The sequence below is a fragment of the Engystomops pustulosus genome, chromosome 9 (genome assembly GCF_040894005.1).
Source record: "Engystomops pustulosus chromosome 9, aEngPut4.maternal, whole genome shotgun sequence".
NCBI classification, from domain to species: Eukaryota; Metazoa; Chordata; class Amphibia; order Anura; family Leptodactylidae; genus Engystomops; species Engystomops pustulosus.
The window spans coordinates 44913585-44921689 of NC_092419.1; positions in this window are offsets into that span (position 1 = coordinate 44913585).

Here is an 8105-nt window from a genome sequence, read left to right on the forward strand (position 1 = left end):
CCTAAGAAGACGTCTATGTTTATGCCTAGCCGTCCTGATTTGAAAACCCTTCTTGAATCTTCTTGAGGAAATCCTGACAAAAAGTCAGACCCTGGTGTCAGATTTTAAATTGTCTATAAGTTAGATCCTCAAGTTTCAGCTGAATGGGAGTCGGTTCCCAAAGTGAACCTGTCTCTAGACAAACTGGCCATGAATTATGTCTTTCCTGCAGAAGAGTCTGCTCTGCTAAGAGATCCTCTGGATAGAAAGATGGAGCAAGATGGATCGGTGCTAGCACCGATCGCGGGTGTTTTCTCCTCGATCGCCGCCGGCAATGCTATCAGCAATGCTATCAGCACATTGTAATGTATGAGTAGTAAAATCCCCATATACTGCCATACTGTAGTATGGCAGTATATGATAGGATCGTGCAGACCCCCTAGGGCAGTGATGGCGAACCTTTTGGAGACAGAGTGCCCAAGCTACAACCAAAACCCACTTATATGTTGCAAAGTGCCAACATGACAATTTAAGCAGTAACTTATTGATCCCTGCTGTATCATAGGTTTTAATCGTATTGGCGTCCTGAGTTCACCAATACAATTTGGATTGAAGCTTCCCTCCAGGGTCCCAATGGTAACCCATCTCTATCCACACCTTCTACTTACTTTAAAATAGGGCTGAGCATGGCACGTCCTGGGCTGTCTTGGACCACAGGAGGAGGCCTTGAGTCCTATCTGGCAAACTCTGTGTTGGGATAAAGTCCTGGGTGCCCACAGCAAGGCCTCTGAGTGCCACCTCTGGCACCCGTGCCATAGGTTCGCCACCACTGCCCTAGGGAGTCTGAAAAGTACTAAAAATAAAAAAAAGTTAAAAAAAAAAATTATAGTAAAAAACCCTAAAAACTCAAATCACCCCCCTTTCCCTAGAACTGATATAAATATAAATAAACAGTAAAAATCATAAACACATTAGGTATCGCCGCGTCCGAAAATGCCCAATCTATCAAAATATGATAACGGTTTTTCACTGCGTTTAATCCCGTAACGGAAAATCGTGCCCAAATTCGAAAATGGCACTTTTTTTGTCATTTAAAAAAATTTAAAAATTCTATAAAAAGTGATCACAAGGTCGAACAGTCCTAAAATTGATAACATTGTAAACGTCATCAAAATCCGCAAAAAACGACACCACCCAAAGCTCAGTACACCAAAGTATAAAAAAGTTATTAGCGCCAAAAGATGGCAAAATCCCCCAAAAATTTTTTGTACAGGAGGTTTTAATTTTTTTAAATGTATGAAAACATTATAAAACCTATACAAATTTGGTATCCCCGTAATTGTACCGACCCAAAGAATAAAGCAGACATGTCATTTGGGGCGCACAGTGAAATTCGTAAGATCCAAGCCCACAAGAAGGCGGCACAAATGCATTTTTTTTACCAATTTCACTGCATTTGGAATTTTTTTCCTGCTTCCTAGTACACGGCATGGAATATTCAATACCATCTCTATGAAGTGCAATTTGTTACGCAGAAAATAAGCCGTCACACAGCTCTGTACATGGAAAAATAAAAAAGTTATGGATTTTTGATCATGGGGAGTAAAAAATGAAAATGAAAAAACAAAAAAGGGCCAGGTCCTGAAAGGGTTAAAAGCCCCCGGCATGGAGAAAGAATTTTCTGCTTTATGAGCTTGTGAGCCATCTTCATACACCTCCTCCCTCATCAGGATGTTCAGGAACGTCTAAATGCGGTAAGAGGTTAAAATTTGTAGTCTTGTTTATATGGGTTTTCCAGCTTTAAAATATTAACAGCCTATAAGAGAGGACAGCAGCGCTTTCAGCAGCTTTACTGTGCACAGGACAAAGACAAAAGCAGACAGCTCTGCCTGTTGTGTAGTGGAAATTTAGGACTACTACAGGCTCCGGTCACTTCAATGAGAGCCCACCCTGCAGTATCCCTGAACCATTACCATACAACAGACAGTTGTCTGCTCACGTCTATGTCCAGTGTGAACCTAAGTTCCTGGAGGTCCTCCTCTCAGCTGATCGGCTGTGGTGCCAGGTGTCAACCCATTATAATTCTCATATAATTCATCTTTCCTACAGAAAGGCTGTTAATATTTTGTAGCTAAAAATCTTTACTCCAAAATGATTTTATGGTTTTACAGTAACATCACATCTACCACCAGGATGAAGGGTTGTAAACCAAGCACACTGACATACTAGCAGGATATGTTCTTCTTTTAGCTTCTTACCAGCTATGGAGGACAGAGCCCCTCAGGCTCATTTTCATAATTTTAAAAGCCTTTAAGCCTTTTTTTTGGAAAAAAACAGGGAATAAGAAGCTAAAAGAAGAGCATATCATGCCAGAGGGTGCACACACCAGTATGTCAGTGTGCTTAGTGTACAATCCTTCATCCTGGTGGTAGATGCCCTTTAAGGGGCTGAGGGCCCAATTCAGAATTCTGCTACAGGGCCCAGCTTCTTACATCCCTGCATGTTAAATGGACACAATGGGGCAGATTTACTTACCCGGCCCATTCGCGATCCAGCGACGCGTTCTCTGCGGTGGATTCGGGTTCGGCCGGGATTCACTAAGGCAGTTCCTCCGCTGTCCACCAGATGTTGCTGCTGCGCTGAAGTCCGCCGAGGCCCGCCGCAATGCCTTGAAATTCACCGGCCTATACCTGGTGAAGGTAAGTGCAATTTTAGCGACACCTTTTTTTTTTTAAATGCGGCGTTTTTTCCGAATCCATCGGGTTTTCGTTCGGCCACGCCCCCCGATTCCCGATGCATGCATGCCGGTGCCGATGTGCCAAAATCCAATCGCGTGCACCAAAATCCCGGGGCAATTCAGGGAAAATCGCCGCAAATCGGAAATATTCGGGTAACCCGTCGGGAAATGCGAATCGGGCCCTTAGAAAAAGACCCCCAATATATGCTATATAAACCTATAACTCAGAAAAGGACACCTAAAATATGGAAAAATATCTATATATATTTTGTAAGAGATTGTGGGTAATGGTTGGGTGGATGTTACTCTAACCACTCTATTTCATGCTATATAATACATAAGGGGTATAAAATTTAAGCTTTTTATTACTCACAGATCTCACAATGCTCAAATTTTTTGTATATAAAAAAAAATCTAACATCATTTCATTTCTGAAAGACAACCCCAAACCTATCTTCCTCTGGCAACAGACTACAGCATAATGCATATAGTAACCGGCTTCTAATATAGATAACTGCAGAATTGTATGGTTTCAGCTAATTTGAGTTAAGTTGTGTTTCTTGGCACTGTAAATGGTTCCCATGGGTGATAAGTTCACATGTTTTGGCTTTGAATGGCATCAACTTGTTTGCATGCATTCTTTTTTAATTCATCACCTGTTATCAGATATTCACAAAAGAAACAGATCAGCTTAGAATATGCTAAATTGGCCTAATTTAAGACATTTATCATGACTATAGAAAAACGATTGATTTGTGAAGAACCATTTTCCACGGCCTTGGATATACACTCACCGGCCACTTTATTAGGTACACATGTCCAACTGCTCGTTAACACTTAATTTCTAATCAGCCAATCACATGGCGGCAACTCAGTGCATTTAGGCATGTAGACATGGTCAAGACACTGGGGGTCATTTATTAAGGGCCCGATTCGCGTTTTCCCGACGTGTTACCCGAATATTTCCGTTTTGCGCCGCTTGTACTTAAATTGCCCCGGGATTTTGGCGCACGCGATCGGATTGTGGCGCATCGGCGCTGGCATGCGCGCGACGGAAATCGGGGGGCGTGGCCGAACGAAAACCCGACGTATTCGGAAAAACCGCCGCATTTAAAAACCGAAAATGTGTCGCATAAGGACCGCTTACCTTCACCTGGTCCAGCTCGGTGCATTCCGGCGCGATGAGTTTACTTTCAGCGCAGCAGCGCCACCTGGTGGACGGCGGAAGAACTACCTTATTAAATCCCGGCCGGACCCGAATCCAGAGCGGAGAAGCCGCCGCTGGAACGCGAATGGACCGGGTAAGTAAATTTGCCCCAATCTCCTGCAGTTCAAACCGAGCATCAGTATGGGGAAGAAAGGTGATTTGAGCCCTTTGAACGTGGCATGGTTGTTGATGCCAGAAGGGCTGGTCTGAGTATTTCAGAAACTGATGATGTACTTGGATTTCCATGCACAACCATCTCTAGGGTTTACAGAGAATGGTCCGAAAAAGAAAAAACATCCAGTGAGCGGCAGTTCTGTGGGCGGAAATGCCTTGTTGATGCCAGAGGTCAGAGGAGAATGGGCAGACTGGTTCGAGCTAATAGAAAGGCAACAGTGACTCAAATCGCCACCCGTTACAACCAAGGTAGGCAGAAGAGCAGGAGGTAGATGGGCCACAGCAGCAGAAGACCACACCGGGTGCCACTCCTTTCAGCTAAGAACAGGAAACTGAGGCTACAATTTGCATAAACTCATCGTAATTGGACAGTAGAAGATTGGAAAAATGTTGCCTGGTCTGATGAGTCTCGATTTCTGCTGCGACATTCGGATGGTAGGGTCAGAATTTGGCATCAACAACATGAAAGCATGGATCCATCCTGCCTTGTATCAACGGTTCAGGCTGGTGGTGGTGGTGTCATGGTGTGGGGAATATTTTCTTGGCACTCTTTGGGCCCCTTGGTACCAATTGAGCATCGTTGCAATGCCACAGCCTACCTGAGTATTGTTGCTGACCATGTCCATCCCTTTATGACCACAATGTACCCAACATCTGATGGCTACTTTCAGCAGGATAATGCGCCATGTCATAAAGCTGGAATCATCTCAGACTGGTTTCTTGAACATGTCAATGAGTTCACTGTACTCAAATGGCCTCCACAGTCACCAGATCTCAATCCAATAGAGCATCTTTGGGATGTGGTGGAACGGGAGATTCGCATCATGGATGTGCAGCCGACAAATCTGCGGCAACTGTGTGATGCCATCATGTCAATATGGACCAAAATCTCTGAGGAATGCTTCCAGCAAGCTTATGCTCCATTCATCTCTGGAAGCAGCAAGGGGTCTGACGGAGATACCTTGGACCCCGGAGGACCTCCTGTACTTGTGATCTGTGGGGGTCTCATCACTGATTCTTGGAGCTTCTGTCTTTTCCCAAAGAATTTCTGTTTTAGCTCAGAGGCAGTACACTTCTGAAAGGTTGTGCGCAGCCTATTTAGGATTTGGGCCACATTATGGCATTCTACTTGGGGCCAATACTTGACTTCCCGGAAAGTGGTTCCTTTTAATTGCCCAGTTAGGGTGCCCACTTTCTGCTATTCTGCTCCTCTGTAAGACAGTGAGCTGTACAGGAGCACAAAGGTGGGGGCTGAGAGCTGAGGAGTATGCAACACAGACAAGTCACAACCCCTAGGACTACACAGAGGATTCTGTCCGGGAGCAAGGTAAGTTATAACATACAATTATATTGTAATGCAAAAGTTTAGAGAAAGCAGAAAGGCAGATTTGCCATGCAGGGCTTTGGTAACCTGTCTTTAGTGAAAAATGAGGTCCCTAGTAGCTGGTTCCATTTAAATTATATGATGAGAAGAATTTATACAGCAATTCATCTCCATTTGTATGAGGAATGTATGTGCTTTACAATATATTTTTTTCATATGTTTGACCTCTAGAACCACGTAGATGTCATGCCAAATTGCACTGGTGTGCATGTAATGGATCTTCTTTTTATGACGACTTCACACCACAGGAATTGTATTCTGTATATTATCTTATACTCAGAAAGAAATGGAGAGTTAAATTGACAAGATCCCTTGGGGCCTTTACACTGAGCTATGGAGCTGCAGTAAAGTCTAGTCTCCCACATTTTATTAAAAAGCCATTATTTTTTCTTGAAAATAGATTTCAGGTTGGGCAGTGGATGCCATTCAGATGGACCATTTTAACCTCTTCCTTTCTGTTGGATATTTATTGCAGATACACTTTAGACATGGACCATTTTTATTACTGTGGTTGTATTATGGAGGAATGTGTGTTGCTGTAACCCTCAAAAATCATCCCATTACTTTCTTGATTCATTTCTTAGATTGTTAACTTGGTCACAAATGTAATGACTTTTGTCAAAACGGTATAATTGTTGCATTTACATATATTGCTAACTGCAACAATTTTATATATTGACCATAAATCCAAGGAATTTAAATATAAAATCCAGCATTTTATTAGGAAAAAAGAGCTATAAAAACACAAATCAGAAGAGTCACAAGATCTGACGCGTTTCGGACCATGTGTGGTCCTTAGTCGTAGCCTAAAAACAAAGTGACTTAATGCATGTTATATACAAGAGGAAGTTAACTTCATTAGGCACTCCTTAGATACGCACCACACTCAATACTTTGAAATGCATTTTTGGAAACTGACTGATACATGTAAACGAAAAACACAAATGCACATAAAATCTCTGTGTGTAAACAGGTATATTAATACAGACATGAAAGGTCATTCGTATAGTTCATGCCAGCTGGAAACCTGGTTGCTAAAACAAGGATCCAATATGCTTCACTTGTACGCAACTCACGAGTCCAGTCCTCGCTTCTACAGGTACCACATTCATACTGGACATATTACCTCCGTGTAATGTTTTGAAATGCTTGGATAGCCCAGAGGAACCTTGGCCTGGGGTAAAAGTTTTTTATAAAGACGCATCGGTGCAATGTTCAGAGATGCGTTTTTTCAACTTTTGTATTGTACAGTCGATGTATTGTTGGCATGTGATGCATGTGGCCTTTCACAATTAAGATGTGTTTTAATTGGAAATGTTTTGGACGTAATGATGGAAGTGAAACTGGTAGTTTTTGTCCTGTATTTGCAAAGGTTGCAACGTGGGTGGCCACATTTAGAGCTATCCTTGTTACGTAACCATGTTTCAGAAGTGTTTCTAGATGTATAGAAATTAGGAGATAAAATATTACCAAGTAAGAGGGCATTTTTGGAGACGAATCGTATCCCATTACTCAGAAAGTTTATATATATATATATATATATATATATATATATATATATATATATATATATATATATATATATATATAATGGTAAGTTGTACTAACGGTAATAGGAGAATTGGCCATATTAGAATCCTTTTTGAGATTAGAACATGGTTTTTTATAAAAAAAAAGTTTTTCCTTGCTTTGGACTTAAGTGAGGCTATCGTCCTATTAACCCCTTAACGCCGCGGCCCTTTTACGTTTTTGCTTTTTCATTTTTCACTCCCCACCTTTAAAAATCGATAACTTTTTTATTTTTCCATGTACAGAGCTCTGTGATGGCTTATTTTCTGCATAACAAATTACTCTTCAAAATGGTGGTATTTAATATTCCATGCTGTGTACTGGGAAGCGGGAAAAAAAATCCAAATGCAGTGAAATTGGTGAAAAAACGCATTGGTGCCGTATTCTTGTGGGCTTGGATTTTACAGATTTCACTGTGTACCCCAAATGACATGTATACGTTATTCTTTGGGTCTGTATGATTATGGTAATACCAAATTTGTATAGGTTCTATAATTTTTTCATACATTTAAAAAATTAAAACCTCCTGTACAAAATTTTTTGGGGGGATTTTGAAGTATTCTGGTTCAAATAACTTTTTTATACTTTGGTGTACAGAGCTTTGGGAGGTGTATTTTTTTGCGGATTTTGATGACGTTTACAATGTTATCATTGTTAGGACTGTGCGATCTTTTGATCACTTTTTATCGATTTTTTTTTTTTTTTTTAAATAGCAAAAAAGTGCCATTTTCGACTTTGGGTGCGATTTTCCGTTATGGGGTTAAACGCAGTGAAAAACCGTTATTATATTTTGTAGATTGGGCATTTTTGGACATGGCGATACCTAATGTGTTTATGATTTTTACTGTTTATTTATATTTATATCAGTTCTAGGGAAAGGGGGATGATTTGAGTTTTTAGGTTTTTTATTATAATTTTTTTTTTAAACTTTTTTTTATTTTTGATATTTTTCAGACTTCCTAGGGTACTTTAACCCTAGGTTGTATGATCGATCCTATCATATATTTCCATACTACACCATACTGCCACCGAACGCGGCTGTTACCGGTAAGCCT